The 20,582-nt window shown below is 39.0% G+C and overlaps 1 protein-coding gene and 1 pseudogene across 4 annotated transcripts in view; one reads left to right on the forward strand and one right to left on the reverse strand.

Moving 5' to 3' along the window:
* The window catches only part of OSBPL8 (oxysterol binding protein like 8), a 169,185-nt gene extending 166,133 nt beyond the window's left edge, over positions 1 to 3,052 (reverse strand). For all 4 annotated transcript variants that reach the window (XM_047742863.1, XM_047742862.1, XM_047742861.1 and 1 more), the window contains exon 1: positions 2,645 to 3,052. The gene's annotated coding sequence lies outside the window, so the exon portion shown is untranslated. The remainder of the gene's footprint in view (positions 1 to 2,644) is intronic.
* A 137-nt stretch (positions 3,053 to 3,189) lies between these two features.
* Positions 3,190 to 12,872, forward strand: LOC125107596 (RNA-binding protein EWS-like; annotated as a pseudogene).
* Positions 12,873 to 20,582: the final 7,710 nt, after the last annotated feature.

Consider the following 20,582-nt stretch of genomic DNA (forward strand, 5'->3'; position numbering starts at 1 on the left):
AGAGAGAGAGAGAGAGGGAAGCAGGCTTCTCGCTGAGCAGAGAGCCCGACATGGGACTCGATCCCAGGACCCTGAGATCATGACCTGAGCCGAAGGCAGCGGCTTAACCCACTGAGCCACCCAGGCGCCCCTGTTTGCATCTTTTTAAAAGGTAAAAATAAGATAGGGTAGAAGAGTATGATGTTCTACAACAAGGATTCCTTCCTTACAAGGTCTCTGAAGAAACCTTTCTCGCTTACGTACTTGGTAACATTTTTCTGGGAGGAAAAATTCCTACTATCACAACTTTCAGATGAGACCTTCAATTTAATGCCTTCAAAGAAATATGTGGGAGTGAGGAACCAAGGTAGAAAGAAGGATAGATCTAAAATCTTTCAAGGGTTTCCAACATAGGAACGTAAATCTACATCTACACATTAGTCCAGACATCCCTTCCTGCGTCCCATCCACCAGAAAATGATACTATAGCCACAACTGCTCCAATCGAGCATCTCCACCAATCTCCTTGCACCCAGCCACTTTAATGCAGTACTCAGAGACTTTTTAATTCATGTTATATTTATGGATTATATGTACATCATATTCAAAAAAATAAGGTAAGACATATGCCTTCTACAAGATCACTGCTATAAATGCATTCAGCTTTGGATATTATAAATATTCAACCGTAACACTTCAGGTATTGCTATTAGCATAAGACTTTTCCACAAAATCAGAAAACTATGTCTAAGTATCATCCCTTACTCTGTCAATCATGTTCCAAGTAACCTGCTCTTGAAGGATTATTTATAAACCAAAACAAGTTTAAATGTACTAACAGTACTCACTAAAGAAATTCTGCAATTTGTCTTTTAACAAGACAGATCCTTTTGTAATGAAAATTTATCATTTTTTTCTTAAATCAAAACTAAAATATAACTTCATTACACAGAATTGTAATTTATTTATCCCCAGAGTATAAGGGTTTTCCATTAAAAAATGAACCAAGAAACTAGATCTTGCCAAATTTATAAGTGCCATAAATGTGCTGCTGTAAAAACCATTATTTGATTGCCTCGAAAATGTAATAGTACTCTAACTTAAAAAGGACAGCACCTTTTTCAGATCACAGATACCATATTAATATTCAACAAGAAAGAAATAAACCATGACCCTTTTTAAATTAAACAACCAGTTCTAAGCAGCTGTGTACAATGTATTGTGGCTCAAACAGTCCACATGGAATTTGACCGCAACAACCTAAACTCCATAATTAAAGACCTAAAAGGTAGTTCTTATGTTTCATCTATTCCCTTTCCCAGTACTTTGAACAGGCATATTACAGTCATTCCATACATAGTTGGTATCAAAAAAGGGGCAACAAATACTTGAAATTAGCTGTTCTTTCTATAAAGGACAAACCATACCCTTACTCTCCCTTTCCCAACCTGTTCTATAAAATTAGCATGATCATAATTCCACTGTAAAACAGGTTTCTAGCAAGCATAAAAATTGACCACAGTCTCTTAACATGATCAACTGCAGACTACAGCTGATGGAATGGAGAAAATCTAACAAGCAATTCATCCACATTCCTCTACAATCCTTGTTTTCCTTGAAATCCTAAGAGGCAAAAACAAAAAAACAAAACAATAACAAAAAACCCCCACACATTTAAATGATTATGTGAAAAGACCTAAAGTGGCACTAATTTGAGGCTAAGTTTCAAGGGAAGTTAATAAAAACTAATAACCCCACTATAGTATTCTCATACTAATCAGAAGTCACTCAAAGTCCTCTAGCATTAGAAAGGCAAAAACTTCATTAAATTATTTAACACAAATATGCTTATAATATCATCAGATAAGTTTTCCCATCTGTTTGAGGGGTCCAAGTTATCTATCATTTCAGACAATATTTAGATAAAATGAAATTAGGCAAGTTCCCTAAAGCAGATGTCTCTCATAAAGAAGAGTGTTATATGACTTTTGTGAATGGAAAATCTGCATATACAGTTGCTTCACTCAGCTGGTCTCGAGTGGGCGGCTCAATGAACCAGAAGCGTGTTCCATGTGAAGCTCCTAAGAACCTGAGTCCACTCCTGAGAAAGGACTTAGAAACAAACATTACATTTAAAAGTACAACAAAGGCTTCGTCTTCCTCCTACGTTACAAGTCGGCCACAGGAACTGAGTTTAGAGGAACGACACCGTGTCACTCGGCTCTGTATGGGCGGGTGCGGTTGCGGTGCGCGGCACAGCCTCCTCCGAGGCTGTCACAGGAAAAACCGAAGCCTCGCCTTAACCGCGCCAAGTGACAAAGCACCAGCTCCCCCCCCGCGCGGGGGCTTCCGGCGAGACCCCGCCGCCGTCCGCCCAAACTTCGGGAGGAGGCACTCAGGGTGGTCAGAAAGCTCTCACCACCCCCGGCCCCTGACGTGGCTTTGTAAGGTTTGCACACGCACGTACTGTGGGCCCCAAAACACTCCACCCCCGCCGGCCTTTGGAATCCCCCACTCCAAAAAGGGACAAAGAAACTGAAGAGGAGCTCTCCGGCGCGGGGAGCCCCCGCCGAGCCAAGCTCAGAACGTGGGGATAAGGGGGTGCAGTCGCCCAGGAGGGTGCAGACCCATCGGCCCCTGACTCAGAGACCGGCGTGACACTCACCGGTGCGGAGCCCCCGGAGAGGCGGGCAGCAGAGGGCCGGTTCCTCCGGGGCCCTGCACGCGCCCGGGCGGACCCCAACTTCTCTCGGCTTCTGTAGCCCGCAGGAGCTAGGGCGCGAGCCCAGACCGAGGGCGCTGGCTCGCTGCCGCGGAGACGCTGCCGGCTCTGCACGAGAGGGGGGCGGGAACTCCGGGTCCGCGGTCCTCTGGCCAGGGCGGGCTCCGCCTTCCCCTCTTCTGCCCGATTCTCGCTGCGGCTCGTGGCGCGGTAAAACCTAACGCCACAGCCGCTCGGGCTACCGCTCCCACCACCGCCCGGCCCGGAGCTCGTCGCGGCCTAATGTTGTCATCGGCCGCGTCGCCGCCTCTCTGGGAACTTGGAGCCTGCGAGATACTTCACATCCGAGCGCCCTCCCTTTCCAGGCCCCGCCCCCCCCCCCCCAGCTCGCGAGCTCCAGCCAATCCCCCCCCTTCCCGTCACGTGACAGAGTGCGGAGGCGGCCGCGGAGACGCCTCTCCTGCGGACTAGGCGGTGAGTCGCGCGGGAGCAACTGTCAACACCTTGTTCTGCCAGAGTCTTATCGCCGCCGAATTGCCTCCGCATACCCGAAGGCGGCTTCGGAATGCGAGACCACCGCCTTCCGCCCCACGCCTGTAACCTGCCGAGGCGAGGCCTTCTGGACCGGTCTTACAGGGCCCTGTTTAATCTGAGGAGACTGCACAGTGCAGGTCCCTGGTGAAGGCTTAGGACCCCACGCCCACTCGGAGGCGTGAGGGTGACGCCTGCCTCCTCAGCCCTGGCTTGGCTAAAGTTTTAGCCAAACAAAGGAAAAAAGAAGGCATCGTGGTGTCTGGGTGAAAAAGCAGTAACTAATTCTTCCGATTTCTAGTAGCACGTTAATTTGTGGCATTTAATTTACTCTTTTCCTCATTAGAGGTTTTTATTTTTGAGGAAAGGATGGTGCGTTTCAATCATGCCGGGATGAAAATAGCCTAGCAAACTTATTTTTGTTCCTAATCAGGTTCAGCATCCTTCGTGCCAGTTTTGCAGTCATTAAGTCTTACACTGTGTTAGGTTGGTGGCAGTTTAAACAGATACACAGGATTTTGGCAATTTGTTCCATTTTTAAAATAAAGACTAATCCTCCCCGCCCCCCAAGTACCTTAACTTTTGGACATACCTTTTGCCTCCCTTTTAAACCATGGTCCGAGGAACTCTCTCCCCCACCCCTCAACCCTGGTAAGGAGGAGAAAAGAATACGCTGGACACCGGAGGAAAAGCAACAATACAGAAATGAGGGGGGTAGAAAAGGAAAAAGATCATAATCAAACCCTGTGAACAATGAAAGCACGTGAGAAAGCTTTCTCGGTTTGCAAGTCATTTTTACTTTTGGCCCAGAACTAAGGGTTTTTGCTTAAGCAAGTCTTACGCCTTCATTACATTTTCTTAATATGACATCAAAAAGCTTTCTGATCAGCTGGATACTTTGAAATGAATAAGCAATAGAGTTTGGCCTGTTTAAATCGTTATGATTAATGTATTTTATGGATACACTAAGAAACAGACTTTAAGACTCACCATGTCTTAGTTCATGTTACTCAAGACAGAAAAACACTGCCAATTAAACTATGCCATGCCACTGATATTTTTAGGACACGTCTTGAATTCAGAGATTGTTAAAATGTGTAAAACAATGAGTCTTAGAATCTGTGAGACTGGTAATGAGCTGGTGTTCCAATGAAGAAAAGATTCTACAGGTTCTGTTCTGAACTCTGAGATAATTGTAGTTCACATAAATATGAGAGACATTTATTATTCTGTGAATGACACTATTTCAGCAAAGCTAGTAACTTTGGAGTTTGTCAGTAAATTGAAACCTGTCTCCTATTTTCTAGAGAAGTATTTTTTATACAGACTCAAAAATTAATTTTATTTTTTAATGAAATAAGCTAGATGGAATAGAATATAAAGACCAGACTACATGATTAGTGTGGACAAGAAATTGCTTTGTGAAATTTTTGTTTCATTTGTGGGGAAGGATAAGAGTGTGTCCTATGTTGTGATTTAAATTGTTTCTTATTGTGAGTTGCAGTCAAATAGATTTGAAAAAGAATGTTCTTAGAGCACAAATAACACACAAAATATACACTCTGGGCTCTCTCTCTGGTACTTTTCCTTTACTTTGGGAACTAAAACTAAAGATTAGAAAGAGAAGGCAAATTACCTTGACAATCCTCTCCTGCCTCAGTCCAAATTTCTTACGCAGGCAGTAGAAAATAAATGGTCTTTTTCTGGAAAAGGAAGCACCCTTCTGGAAGCAAGGTGGCCTTGGTTATAGACTTTGCTAATTAGACGTTTGACTAGATGAATTACTCTCTGCATTTCAAATTCTGATAAAAGTAGGAAGTTGGACTATATGCTGTTTAACCAATGTTATTCAACCTTTTTTTTCAGTGATGATATTCACATTTGAAACAAATAGCCATTGTATACTCAGGACAGTGCAAATTCTTATCAGACTAGTTATAACTCCTATCAACCACACTAAAAAAAAAAATCAGAATGCAAGTTCATGAAACTAAAATATGGAACAACAAATGTAAGTATATCTTTTGCAGTTGTCTGTATTTTAACTGTTGCTAATAATAATTGCTTGCCATGAATGATGATTTTGACATACCTCACAACTGATTGCAACAAAATGATGTATCAATATATTCAAATTCAGAAAGACATACTTTTCAGATCCTTTCAAATCTAATATTCGATAATTCCAGGAAATGATCATTCAATCTAGCATTTGTGATGTAATCACAACATAAACAGAAACTGTAATATGTGATCCTACTCTATAATTGAGAAATATCCTGTAACTCTCATTTGCTATGTTGAGATACCCTACAAGTTTTCTACTCTTAAAATAATTTTTAAGAATAACATTTTTGAGGGGCGCCTGGGTGGCTCAGTGGGTTAAAGCCTCTGCCTTCGGCTCAGGTCATGATCCTAGGATCCTGGGATCAAGCCCTGCATCAAGCCCCGCATCTCATCATCAGGGTCTCTGCTCAGCAGGGAGCCTGCTTCCACCTCTTTCTCTGTCTGGCCTACTTGTGATCTCTGCCTGTCAAATAAATAAATAAGATCTTTGAAAAAAAAAAAAGAATAACATTTTGAACAAAACTTTTTATTAAAACTATCCACTTTTATTATAACTATCCAATTTTAACTCCAATGAGAATTACTCACTTATTGCCCAGTATTTAATTAATTATACATTTCTGAGAATGAGAAGTTCTTTTTCCAAATCAGTTAAAGCACTGACAGGCATGATCATTTTTCCCACAGAATATGTATGAACCCTGACCTAAAATGAGAGAGATTGGCTTGAGGTTGTTTTTTGTTTTACCTTTAGCCTTTCCATTTAGACATCTGTGTTGCCAAAAATTGCTGATGAGGATTTTCTATTAAAATGCTCATTTTCTCGGGGCGCCTGGGTGGCTCAGTGGGTTAAAGCCTCTGCCTTCGGCTCAGGTCATGATCCCAGGGTCCTGGGATCGAGCCCCGCATCGGGCTCTCTCCTCAGCGGGAAGCCTGCTTCTCCCTCTCTCTCTCTGCCTGCCTCTCGGCCTACTTGTGATTTCTGTCTGTCAAATAAATAAATAAAATCTTTAAAAAAAAAAAAAAATGCTCATTTTCTCAAAGATTAAGAGTAACCTTAAACATGAATAAGGTATTGAACACAATAAGATTGTGGTAGATTATATTATTACCCTTGGCCCTGTAACTTGCTCTAGCCAATGGTTTATAAACAGATGTAATACATGTTAACTACTTTAAATTTTAGTGCAACATTCAGGTCAATCTCTTAGTCTCATGCTGCCTACCATGAGAAAGGCATTTTTCAAATAGGCTATCAGAATGAGAAAATACATGGAGCAGACCTGCAATTTATCTTTACCCTGGAGCAATACAGTAGCAGCTGACTTGCTGCTACTAACATGAAATAAGAATAAATCATAAATATTTATTACAGAGATTTTGAATTTATTATGTAGTATAATCTCACAAATCAGGTTAAGTGCATGTAAACTAACAGATTAGTGGTTCAAAGGCCAAATGTACTATAGAACAATATTACTCTTCTATTTAGTAAAATAAAGTAATAGACACTTACAAAATAGTCACCTAGATATTTGGTAAGCACCCACTAAAAATTTATATTAAAAAGTAGTCTATGGGTCAGGCCAGATGGGGGCACATACTGTCTCCTAGCTGCCAAGGAGTATGGGCCCCGCCCTTTGGGCACATTTTGGGCTCCAATTCTTAACTAGGTGATGGGTTGGTTCAAATCTACTAGGGTAAATTGTAATTCAGTTGGTCGCCTAGCATCACTGTGGAGTTTCCTGTATGTGTTACAATCTCATTGGCCACCTGTGTGTGGCTAGGCCCCACCGCATAGCCTTTGCTCTATAAAGGTTAGTCTGGAAAGCAGGGAGGGGTCGTCCTCTCTGTAGGGGCGGCCCCAACCAGTCTGTTTGACGGTCGGTCTGATTCCTGATGCTTGGCGCGAAATAAAGCTTTGCTTGACCTTCAAAAAAAAAAAAGTAGTCTATTTATAATATCTGAAGATTTGCTTACAAAATATTTACGTATTGATGCGGGGCTCGATCCTGGGACCCTGAGATCGTGACTTGAGCTGAAGCCAAGAGTTGGGTGCTTAACCAACCGAGCCACCCAGGCACCCCGAGCAGCTCACATTTTAAAAATTAACAAGCACGGAAGAAAATGAGACACCATTGGTAAGAAACAGTGAACATAATTAGCATAAACATATTCAAAAGGACTTTACATACTGAAATTACACATAGACTGTAAAATAACTATATGAAATACAAATAAAAGACAACCTGGAAAATATGTACAGAGAACAAGAGAGTACAAAGAATAACTAAAGGTATTTTTTGTAAAATAGAATTTAAAAAATTAAAAAATATAAATTATTAAAATTTAAAACTCAGTAGACATATTTAATAGCCTATTTGACATAGCAGAAGTACTGAGTGAACTGGGAGATAGAGATGAAGAAATTGGCCAAATGCGATAGAAAAAAGAAAAATAAATGAAAAATGCTAAAGAGACTTTAAGTGACATGGAAGACATTGTGAGAAAGTCTGAAATAAATCAGCACTCCAAAAGAATAGGAAATAGGAAAGAGAAAATATGGCAAAGCAGTCCCTGTTAAGATAATGGTTGTAAACTTCCCAGAACTGATAACCCACAGACTTAGGAAATCCCCAACAAGTTAAAGAATAATAAATCTACACTTATATATATGATAGTAAAACTGTAAAACACCAGAAACAAAAAAAGAAAACTTTAAAAGTAGAAGGTAAAAAAAAAAAATAGATTATCCTCAAAATATCTGGTAATTGGCTTTCCTCAAGAGAATCAGAAGACAGTGAAAAAATGTCTTCAGTGGGCTACAAGAAAATGACTGTCAGCCTAGAATTCAATGCCCATTGAAGAGATCTTTAAGAATGAAGCCAAAATGAAGGCATTTTTCAGGCAAGCAAAAGCAGAGTTTGCTCCTAATATTGATTCTTACTAATAAAAAGTCTAAAGAAATTTCTTTCTACAGAAAAAAATGAAATCACCCCAATTAAAAGGTCTGAAAGTTAAGACTAAAGGAACAGCATTGAAAGTGTTAAATAGGGGCGCCTGGGTGGCTCAGTGGGTTAAGCCGCTGCCATCCATCGGCTCAGGTCATGATCTCAGAGTCCTGGGATTGAGCCCCGCACCCATCGGGCTCTCTGCTCAGCAGGGAGCCTGCTTCCCCCTCTCTCTCTGCCTGCCTCTCTGCCTGCTTGTGATCTCTCTGTCAAATAAATAAATAAAATCTTTAAAAAATAAAAGAAAAAAAAAGAAAGTGTTAAATAGTTGCATGAATCTAAAAACCATTGACTATGAAAAACAGAATTGTTAAAAATAATATTTTTAAAAGAAAAAATAGCAAGCAATCATATTCCTAGCATCAGAATAAGTCCAATCAGATTCTTACTTTATACCTACTATTAAACAGACCTCATCAGACCAAGTATTTTATCCATTTGTATTATTTTCATCTGGTATATGCCCTTAAAAGCAAAAATACTAAACATTTCCATTTTTTTTCCTCTTTTCTGGTCCAATTAGCCAAAACTGTATTAATGTTTTAGTGGTATTATCTTTTTAAATAACTCTCCTGATGTAGCATTTTAAATATTTTTCTTCATGACATTTTTATTTCAAATTTGCCTAATGTACCAGTGAAGATGATTTATTAATAATCAGATTAAGAAATTAACACATATTTAGGAGATCACGATTTAGAGTAATAAAAAACAGAATTACATACTATTTTTCAAATAACTATGAAGCATTAATGAGTCCCACCACAGAAGTCTAAAAATGAAAGTTCATCATAACAAATTATATAATTATGTATTCACAGGTTAAGAACAATTAACTCTTATTGAAAAGCTCTGCCTACTCTTTCCACCCACATTGCCTTTTCAATGTGCATGCTATGACTTTTTATATCTCTGGATATAGTTAGAAATCCATGCTCAGGATTTAAAGATTGACTCCTGAGTTTTAATTAAGCTCAGAGGGCATCCTGAACTCCAAATAAATTTTTATAAAGGAAGAAGAACCCATTTCTTTCTGATATCTGCCTAGCCTACACATTCCCAGTTGTAAATATGTTCTTCATTTCAATTTCAAGAGAGTGTATAAAAAGCTATTTATCATAGTTATGTAAACATGTAAAGCATAGGACACATAATTCCTTAAATTTCTGAAGTTGTGGTAACTACAATGCAAAGAAATTATACCTTTTTTTTTAACCAAAGCTTTACTCTTTTCCTCAGCCACATAAGATTATTTGAAACATATTTACTTTTATAATACTTTCCTGAGAAAACCAAATCATAATTTCACTGCACAATGTCCAAATGACTTTCATTACTTTATTTTTTTAACATATAAGAGATTATATATTGCTAGAATAGATTATTCTGGTTAGCTTTCTCATACCTGTGTTTATACATCCATAAACTTTCTGATAGTTCACAAGTAATTCATATAAACCAGACTGTACATTAATTCTTTCAACTTAATAAGTTACTGGTTTTTACTGTATCCAAGGCTCATCCTATTTACAAAAAAATTATTTAAGTATCTGTAGTTTACTTCACCTCTTTTCTGAAATGAATGGGAAGCTAGCAAGAGGCCTCACTCTACAGTGTTTCAAAACTGCCATTTGTGCTCTTCTCTCCTAGCAATGAAGGTGCCATACGTACAACATTATCAGGTAGCAGCCATCTACCCACCTCTCCCAACAAGGACAGGAGCTACCTAGATGACTTTTGTCAAATCTCCTACAAGTTATTTATTATCTTTCTGATTCTTCCAGAACACTGGTGCCCAGAGGTGACAAGGTGAAGAAAGAAGGCACCGTCCCTATATTCCAGTAATGTCTGTCCAAAGCATTCTTGTCCAGTTCATCCCTTGGTTCTAGGCCCTGTTGATATTTTCCCATAGTTGTTCTCAGTCTGTTCCTATGGGAGCATAACTTACTGGTATTATATGCACAGACAGCTGAGACCAGATTCCCAATCCCATTCCCCAGCTGTTTCCTTTAACCCCTAATTCCTATAACACCCTCCTGGAACGGACTGGAGTTAGGATACATCTATTTTTTATTTTATTTTTAAATATCAGCTCCTTTCCAGAGATGGCCAAACACTTTGCCCCTTGTGGTCCCACATTGTGTTAATTACTTTGACTTTCTTTTGCTGTCAGCCAATAGTCTTGGACCTAACATTGTTTGCCTCCCAACCCCCCTTCCTGAAATTTTTAGAAAAACAGTACACCCTATGAATACATTGCTATAAACTAAGAACAGGAAAAATACTAGAAGCAAATTACCTTTATGCAATAAATAAAGGCAAGGAAATAACAAGTAACAATAACAAATAACAATAACAAATAACAAATAACAATAACAAATAATAAATAACAAATAACAAGTAACAATAACAATAACAATAACAAATAACAATACTATTATTAAAGTAGACTCATCAATGAGAAGGAAGGAGAGAAAATGGTGTCCACGGATTACAGTATGTACAGCCAAGCTGCAGCCCACTCAAGGATATGCACAGACCACCCAGGCATATGGGCAGCAAAGTTATGGAACCTGTGCACAGCCCACAGATGTCAGCTTTGCCCAAGCTCAGATCACTGCAACCTATGGGCAGACCGCCTATGCAACTTCTTATGGAATAGCCTCCTCCTCGTTACACTACTCCAGCACCCCCCAGGCATAGTCTGCACTGTATGGCACTGGTGCTTATGATACCCACTGCTATAGTCACTACCATCCAGGCCTTCTGTGCACCTCAGTCTGCATATGGCACTCAGCCTCCTTACCCAGTCTACAGGCAGCAGCCAACAGCCACTGAACCTGTAAAACTGCAGGATGGTAACAAATCTGCTGCGACTAGTCAATCTCAGTTTAGCACAAGAGGTTACAATGAGCCCAGACTATGATATGGACATAGTAACTATAATTACCCCAGGTACCTAGGAGCTACCCCATGCAGCCAGTCAGCACCACCATCTTCTCCTACCAGCTATTCCTCTGCACAGCTAGCTAGGTATGATCAGAATAGTTACTCTCAGCAGAACACCTATGGGCAGCCCACCAGCTGTGGACAGCATAGTAGCTATGGTCAACAAAGCCACTATGGGCAGCAGCTGTCCACTAGTTATCCCCGCCAAACTTGATCCTAAAGCCAGACTCCAAGTCAATATAGCCAACAGAGCGGCAGCTACAGGCAGCAGAGTTCATTCCAACAGGACCACCCCAGTAGCATGGGTGTTTAAGGAGTTCCAGGAGTCTGGAGGATTTTCCAGACAGGAGAGAATGGAACATGAGTGGGCCCAATAACTGGGGCAGTGAAAGAGGGGTATTTGATCAGTGGAAGCATGAGCAGAAATGGGCAGGGAGGAAGATGCAGAGCATTGGGTGCTGGAGAGCAAGGTGGCTTCATGGTCAAAGGACCAGATCTTGATCTAGGCCCACCTGTAGATCTAGATGAAGACTCTGGCAATGTGCAATTTAAGCTTAAATGACAATGCGATTCTAGATGATCTGGCAGACTTCATTAAGCAATGTGAAGTTGTTAAGATGAACAAGAGAACTAGACAACCCATGATCCCTATCTACTTGGACAAGGAAACAGGAAAGCCCAAAGGTGGTGCTATAGTGTCCTATGAAGACCCACCAGCTGTTAAGTTTGCCATGAGTGGTTTGATGGGAAAGATTTTCAAGGGAGCAAACTTAAGGTTTCTCTTGCTAAGAAGCAGCCTCCAGTGAACAGCATGCCTGGTAGTATGCCTCCCCGTGAGGGCAGAAGGATTCCAAAGTCACTCTGTGGAGGTTCAGGTGGTCCATGAGGGCCTGGGGGTCCCATGGGTCACATGAGAGACCGAGGAGGAGACAGAAGTGGCTTTCCCCCAAGAGGGTCCCAGAGTTTCCAAGGGAACCCATCCGAAGGAGGAAATGTCCAGCACAGAGCTGGAGACTGGCAGTGTCCCAATCCAGGGTATGGAAACCAGAACTTCGCCTGGAGAACAGAATGAACCATTCTAAGGTCCCAGAGCCTGAAGGCTTCCTTCCACTACCTTTCCCACCACTGGGTGGTGACTGTGGCAGAGGCAGCCCTGGTGGCAGGCAGGGAGGAAGAAGTGGCCTCATGAGCTATGGTGGTCAGGGTGGGATGTTCAGAAATGGTCATGGTGGAGAAAGAGGTAGATTTCTGGTGGCTGCGGCATGGACAGAGGTAACACTGGTGAAGGAAGATGGGGTGACCCTAATGGGTCCCCTGGACCTTTGATGGAACAGATGGGAAGAAGATGACATGGGGGTGAAAGACCTGGAAAAATGATAAAGGCGAGCACCATCAGGAACACAGAGACCAAACCTACACTAGATGCAGAGACCCTGAAGAGCTTCACTGACTACAGATTTATTTTTAAACCATAACATGTTTTAAATTTATAATTCCATATTTATAATATTGGCCACAACATTATGATTATTCTTTGTCTGTACTGTCGTATTTTTCACCATTTATGAGGAAACATTAAAACAACTTAAATGGTAGTGTGCTGTTTTTTTCCTTCTTTTAAAGATGGTTGTTTAGGGGTGCCTGGGTGGCTTAGTCATTAAGCATCTGCCTTTGGCTCAGGTCATTATCCCAGGACCCTGGGATTGAGCCCAGCATTAGGCTCCTGCTCAGAGGGAGGCCTGTTTCTCCTTCTCCTCATTCCCCTGCTTGTGTTCCCTTTCTGCTATGTTTCTCTCTGTTAAATAAATAAATAAAATATTTAAATAAATAAATAGAGGTGGTTGTTTAAACTAAGACTAAATAATGGAAACCCCTTGTGAACATGCTCAGTATCGTTGTGGAGGACCAAGAGGGCCTCTAATTGTAACAGTGTTCATGGTTGTGATGTTCTATTTTTATTTAATAAAATTACAAATGTTTATTAAAAAAAATAGACTCATCAGACATATCAACCGAATGCAGTATGTGGACCTCTTTTAGATTGTTTCAAATCACTTTTATAAAAGACACTATTGAGACAATCAGGGAGATATTAATACTTGTTGGATATTACATGATATCAAGGAATTATTATTAATCATCTTAGGCATAATAATATGTGATTATTTTTTTTAAATGTCTCATTTCTTAGAGGTACATACTGTATAATTGGGCCCCTACTTTAAAGGAAAAAAACCCACGTTCAAATTATGTCACTTTCTTTTCTCTATCTGTAGGTCAAATCCATGGGAATGTACTCTACAATTACTACTTGTTATTTTCTACCCTTAAGACAGTAATCATTTCCTCTTTATCATTTCTATTTTTTAAGATTTTATTTATTTGAGAGAGAAAGAGAAAGATCATGAGCAGGGAGAGGGAGAAACAGACTCCCTGCTAAGCAGGGAGCCCCATGCAGGGCTCAATCCCAGGACCCCAAGATCACAACCTAAGCTGAAGACTTAACTGATTGAGCCACCCAGGTTCCCCACGTCTATGACTATTTTTTGGTAAAAGTATTCAAATCAAAAGCAACTCATGCTATCTGTTATTTGCTCCAAACCTCTATTAAACTGCTGTGAAAGGCCAAATATCTCATGACCTATGGTAAATAAATCTAATTAAGCACATTAACATGTTCAAATTTATATAAAACATTCTGCAAATACAGATTACTCTAGAGATGCTAAGAAGCAGATGTACTGATCTCCTTGGCATTCACATGATTCAGCTACAAATAGAATTTGAACACATTCCAAATGCACAACTGTCAAATTCATAAAAAGTAGCAAAAAAAGTCAAGTGAAAGTTTAGGCTTTGGCTTGATTAGCACTGGCTGTTTTCTGGAAAAAAAATAGTTGAAACTATTCTGTTAATGTTTTATTTCTTCAGTGCTAATATTTGACAAAAACTAAGTACTTTCATTTTTTTTAAAGATTTTATTTATTTATTTGACAGAGATCACAGGTAGGCAGAGGCAGACAGAGAGAGAGAGGGAGAAGCAGGCTCCCTGCTGAGCAGAGAGCCCGATGCGGGGCTCGATCCCAGGACCCTGAGATCATGACCTGAGCCGAAGGCGGAGGCTTAACCCACTGAGCCACCCAGGTGCCCCAGTACTTTCATTTTAAGCAGAGATGTTCCCATTAGGTTAGCAGTAATAATCCAGAAACTGTTATGAGTTAGTATTACTATTAAGTTGGTAGAAAATCTTGAAATCAATTTAATCAAAGAGGTGCCTGGGTGGCTCAGTTAGTTAAGAAGCTGATTCTTGATTTCACCTCAGGTCATGATCTCAGGGTCCTGAGATCAAGCCCCACATTGGGCTCTGTGCTCAGAGGGGAGTCTGCTTGAGGATTCACTCTCTCCCTCTGCCCCTCTCTCATGCACACACTCTTTCTCTCTTTAAAATAAATAAGTCTTGGAATGCTTGGGTAGCTCAGTTGATTAAGCATCTGTCTTCGGGTTAGGTCATTATTCCAAGGTCGTGGGATCAAGTCCCACATCAGTCTTCTTGCTCAGCGCAGAGCTGGGCTTTCCATCTACCTGCTGCTTCCCCTGCTTGTGCTCTGACAAATAAAATAAAACCTTTAAAAATAAATAAATCTTTATAAAAAATCAATTTAATCAATATTACAAAGTTTATCAATATAAACTTGACTCACTGAAGTAGTATAGTGCAGTGGGGTTGAACTCCAATTCTAACATCAGATAAATAATGCTAACCCCATCATATACTGGCTGTAAGACTTCACCAAGACTCTTTCCTCATATGTAAGGTGGAGTAAAAAATTTTTTTTTTAATTTTACAGTGTTGTGATAAGAAAGAACTCAAGAAACATTAGCTGTTATGATTACTCTTTGGGGAACATGATACACAATATTACTAACTGTATTTTCACTTTTCTCAGTTGTGAAAAAATATTACAAATAGACTATACTCTACCAACCTTCCATTGATACCAAAACTTTGTGGCAACTGGCCTAATTCTGAGAATTATAGAAGATACATAGATGGGCATAACTTCCGGCCATGGAAGCAGATTTATTTAAGAATCTCAAACACCCCCGTTCAAGTATCAGGTCTCACATGTGATGTGAGAATGAAAGCTATTTCTTCAGCAACCAGGAAATGGACTCAATTTGAGAGTTGTACTTTCTGTTCAAATAAGACTTCAAACAGACTTTAGAGTGTTGCAATACATGAAGTCAACACTCTAAGCCAGTCCTCTCTTGCCAAACTTATTTCTTAAGTACAATGAATCATAGTAAAACAAAATTTATCTCTAAGCACAATGCAGTAATGCATACGTCTCGTTATTCTCCTGCCCTTGCAACGTTACTTAACAATCCAGAACACCTTGTTTATAATAGTCAATAGATATAAAAATGACCTTTTGAAATATTTGAGAGATATTAGATGTAAAGATTTGGTAGATTCAAGTTAAACTTTTGAGCTAGAATAATTATAGGTAATTTAGTATATTTTGTATAGTATCTTTCATGTTATTCAATTAATGTTCAATTAGTAATGCTTGGACTGATCTTGAAATAATGATATGGCAGTCTCATCCGTATGTTATAAACTCATGACTAGGAAGTTATTTGTATGGCATTACTTTGATACCATGCATATGCTTAGTTTCTCTTCAAACAAACCTCATGTTTTAACACATTGAAAAGCCTTGTACGAGTCAATAATTTCAATAAGAATTGCAAGATAAAAAAGAATTTCAAGATAATTTTAATACCATCATGCATTCTATATTCTGGCTTTTTTTTTTTCCCCAGCAAAATAGAGGTTGACTTTATACCTACTATTTGGTTACCTTAAAATACAGTTCATACAGGAAAGGAAAAACAAATAATTCCTTAGTTTTAGTTAGTTATTTTCAGAATAAAGGTAATTTGGTGACTAATGGGGCAATCTGCATTTGGGTTTTAGATAAGATGAAAATTCATTGACTAGGAAAGATAGAGATTGTTAATTTTAAAAAAGTAAGGTTGTGGGGCGCCTGGGTGGCTCAGAGGGTTGAGCCGCTGCCTTCGGCTCAGGTCATGATCCCAGGTCCTGGGTTCGAGCCCCACATCGGGCTTTCTGCTCAGCAGGAAGCCTGCTTCCTCCTCTCTCTCTCTGCCTGCCTCTCTGCCTACTTGTGATTTCTCTCTGTCAAATAAATAAATAAAATCTTTAAAAAAATAAAATAAAATAAAAAATAAAAAAGTAAGGTTGTAAACTGCACACCAGGTATGAAACCATTTGGGTTAAAAATATATATATTTATATGCATATATAGAGATAAGTAAAGGTATGGAAAGATATACAATAAGCTGTTAACAATGGTAATAGATTGGAAATATGGTATTTATTTTTCTATTTTACCTATATATAATTTCCAACTTTCTACCATGTGTGTATACTTTCATAGTAACAGAAGTTTATTTATTTTTTTTTAAATGAAAATCACTATTTCCTACTGGGCCTACATATAGCTTCTGAGTCATCATCAACATGAGACTGTAAACATTTCAGCATGAGGAACTTCCAGGGCACCAACATAGATGGTTACTTCTTTAAAGCCTCCTGCTTGCAGATTTCCGTTGCCTTTGCATCTTATCCCGGGTTTGTAGGCTGCCTCAGCACTAGATCCATGTAGCCTTCACACTGTAGCAGTCTTCATGAGTTGGCAGCTTGTTTGGCCTCGGGCAGAAACTCACTTCTTTACAGCTTTTATGTCATCATATTTTCTTCCTACCTTTCTGACTTTTCCTCATGCTCTACAAGTTTATCTTTCCGTCATTTTATTTATTACTCCAAAATTTCATACTCAGCCCTCTTCTCTTTTCACTTTACATCTTCTTCCTAGAAAAGAGAGGAGAAAAAGGATCTTGTGTTCTCATTCTTTTTGATCTAATATGTATCTCTAGTCTAGTCCTCTCTCCTGAGCAACAAAATCATATTTATAGTCAGTAATTATTATACTCTCTAGTTAGACATTTATATATTTATAAATTATTATATTTACATATTTAGGTGCTCCCCTGCCTGACTGTTAAAAATAGGAATATGCTACTTTCAGAACTTTAGGAAAGAGTAACTTCCATTTTTATTTCTGCCACCTTCCCTAAGAAGAAAGAGTTATTTCACATAATTGGTGATTTAGGAAAAAAATAAGACCCAGCCCCTTTCTTGCCACGTTTTTCAAACCTACCTACCTACAACAGATTATATTCTATTCTGTTTCTCATTCTGCATAATAATAAAAACACATGGATCAGAGCTTAGGCTTGCTTTCTAGAGGTAGGTCTGAGTCCTAACCCTCATTTTTTCTATGGTTGACCTCACTGGGTATGGAAAGCAGTGATTCTGCTCAAGTTTATCTGTCCTGTAGACCCAAATTTTCCTTTTATTATGCCATTTCCCATTTGGACTTGAGGAGAAGTATTGAAAAGCCTGGTTGTGGCTATACCTTGAAGTCATATTGTCCAAACAGCTTTATCAGAAAGATGGTGGTTTTTCATCTTTCTCTATCTGGCTCCCTATTTATTGGTTCTGAATTCAGAAGAGAGTTAAGATAAATGAGCAGCTCTCACTGCCCAAGCTCCATTATTGCTAGGACAACTCTATCCAAAAGTAATTGTTTAATGAGAACCTAGATCTGATAAAAGGACAGGAAAATGAAATCTTACCAATCTAACAAGGGAATAAATGATCCTAGAATAAAACGATAGCAAATATCAGAGAATCAGCAAAATAAGAATTTGTTCATTTATTCCTGAATGCCTACTGTGTGTTAGGCATTGTTTCAAGAATTTGAAGAGTTAGAATACTTTAAACAAAAGTTACCTGGTACTCTATGGGGCACCTGGGTGGCTTAATTGGTTAAGTCTCCAGCTTTGGGGTTTAGCTTAGGTTGTGATCTCATGGGTTCTGAGACTGAGCCCTGCTTTGTCAGGCTATGGGAGTCTACTTGATGATTCTCTCCCTCCGCCCCTCCCCCCACTTGGGTGCTAGCTCACTTGCTCACACCTTCCCCCAATAAATAAATAAATAAGTTACCTGGTACTCTAATTTGACAGAATTTTGAATCATTATAATAATCAACAACAAAGCAATACCTTATATTCAAAGCTAATATGACTGATTCAATATAATTCAATATATTGAATTCAATATAACATTCAAGTGCTGTTATTTATCAAACAAGCAATTCCCATACCATATCTGATTGAATCATCAAAACAACTCTCTGAGGCAGAACAGAATAGTCTAGGTTATGCTGCAGTTGAAAAAAAAGTCAATGATTTAACTGAACAAAGATTTATTTCTTATTCTAAAATGTTGGCTCTGGCTGCAGGGAACTGTCTTCCATACAATGGTATGATAATCTAGGCTCTTTCAACCTTGTGGTGCCACCATCTTAATATGATCTTTTTACATGATTGCCCCAGTAGGAGAAGGGCTGGGGAATTTCATATTGGCTTTTCATGGCTTTATCCAGAAACTGATACATGTCAATTCCACAGTATTTCATTGCCAGACCAAGTCACATGGACCCATCTAGTTGCTGGGGTGCTGAGAAATAACAGTCAATCCACTGAGTGCCCAGAAGAGGAAGAGAACTGAATATTGATTAACACAAACAATGTGTACCATAAATAGTCATCATTACTGCTCTTTTTGTATAGGTGAGGAAATGGAGGATTAGCAAAGTTAAGTAACTCATCCAAGGGTACATAGAAAGTAAGCAGAAAGAGCACTATGTGAACCTAGATCATCTGACCCCAGAGTTCATGCTTAACCTCTATCCCATGGTACTTCCCAACTCCACAGTGGAACCCTAGCAGAGCCCAGCCACCACTAGAGATATGTAATTCCGTTTATGTAAATTCAGTTCAATTCAGTCTACATATGTTTACTGAATGCTCTCGTTGTGAGGGTCATTGCACTTGCATCTGAAGGAAGGTTGGATTATTTGACCATATAGATCTCTTCCAACACAGTTGGTTCTGTTTCGATGAAGAACCATGACCAATATAACAACCTTAAAATTAGTATCTATAAAAGAAGGTTAGGAAATGATACTTTATTAAATTTTAAGTTAAAGATGAGATCTTATGCAATTCTTAATTACTTTGATCTTAGAACGTCAAGTGCAATAGAAGAATCCTAGAATAACCAGAAATTAACCAGTCAATGTTTGTTGTATTTTCTGTAACACAAAGTTTAAAAAAAACCTCATTGGTTATAAAATATATAGATTTTTGCAAAGAATCTTGTGAACTGAAAGAACAATCAAAACAACCTGCCAAATATAGGCCATAGTATATAGATTTTACTTAGGGGAGTGTTCTAATTATCTTCACAAATTCAATATTGTGAGAATGTGGTGAGGTGTTAATTATCGTTTTACAAGGAATTTAGTTCTATACAACTGAGAATGCTCATAGTCTCTCCAATTTTAATGTTTCCCTGTACATGAACATGATGCTGTTTCTGAAGTATTTAGTTGCCCCCTGCTGGTCACATAATTATAAAATTCCTAAAGATACGTATTTTTCAAATTGCACGGAATAACAAACTTCTGAGATGCATTAAACTTTTTCATCAAATGAATTTACAATGGATTTCCAGTGTTCAACTGAGATATGTAAGTTAACCCAGAGTTCTTAAATACAATCTTCTTCCTATAAAATGCATTTCATATTTTATGTCTCTTCAAGTCCTTTTTGAAACCATGTGGGGATAAATTATCAAATTGAGAGGGAAAAATAGCACTTGTTCAAATATTTTAAAAATGATTTTTATCCTTTCTCTGCTACTGCCTCTCTGGCTAATGTTGGACAAGGCACTTTAACTTCTTTATATCCATTTCCTAATCTGTAATATGAAAAATAATTGACATATAATAAACTGTGCATATTTAAAGTATAATTTGATAAGTTTGACATATGTGTTCAGCTGTGAACTATTGCTACCGTAGTTCGAGACAGCTCAAGATAGTGAACATATTTATCATTCCCAAAGGTTTTTTTTTTAAATTAATTTACTTATTTTGAGAGAGAGAGAGAGGGAGAGAGCACACAAGTGGAAGGAGCAACAGAGAGAAAGAATCCCAAGCAGACTCCCTGCCTAGAAGGGAGCCTGATGCAGGACTGGATCCCACAACCCTGCGATCATGACTTGAGCTGAAATTAAGAGCTAGAGGCTTAACCTACTGAGCTATCTAGGCACCCTATTCCCAAAAGTTTTTTTGTGCCACTTTGTATTTCCCTCTTCCTGCCTC

The sequence above is a fragment of the Lutra lutra genome, chromosome 8 (assembly GCF_902655055.1).
Source record: "Lutra lutra chromosome 8, mLutLut1.2, whole genome shotgun sequence".
NCBI lineage: Eukaryota > Metazoa > Chordata > Mammalia > Carnivora > Mustelidae > Lutra > Lutra lutra.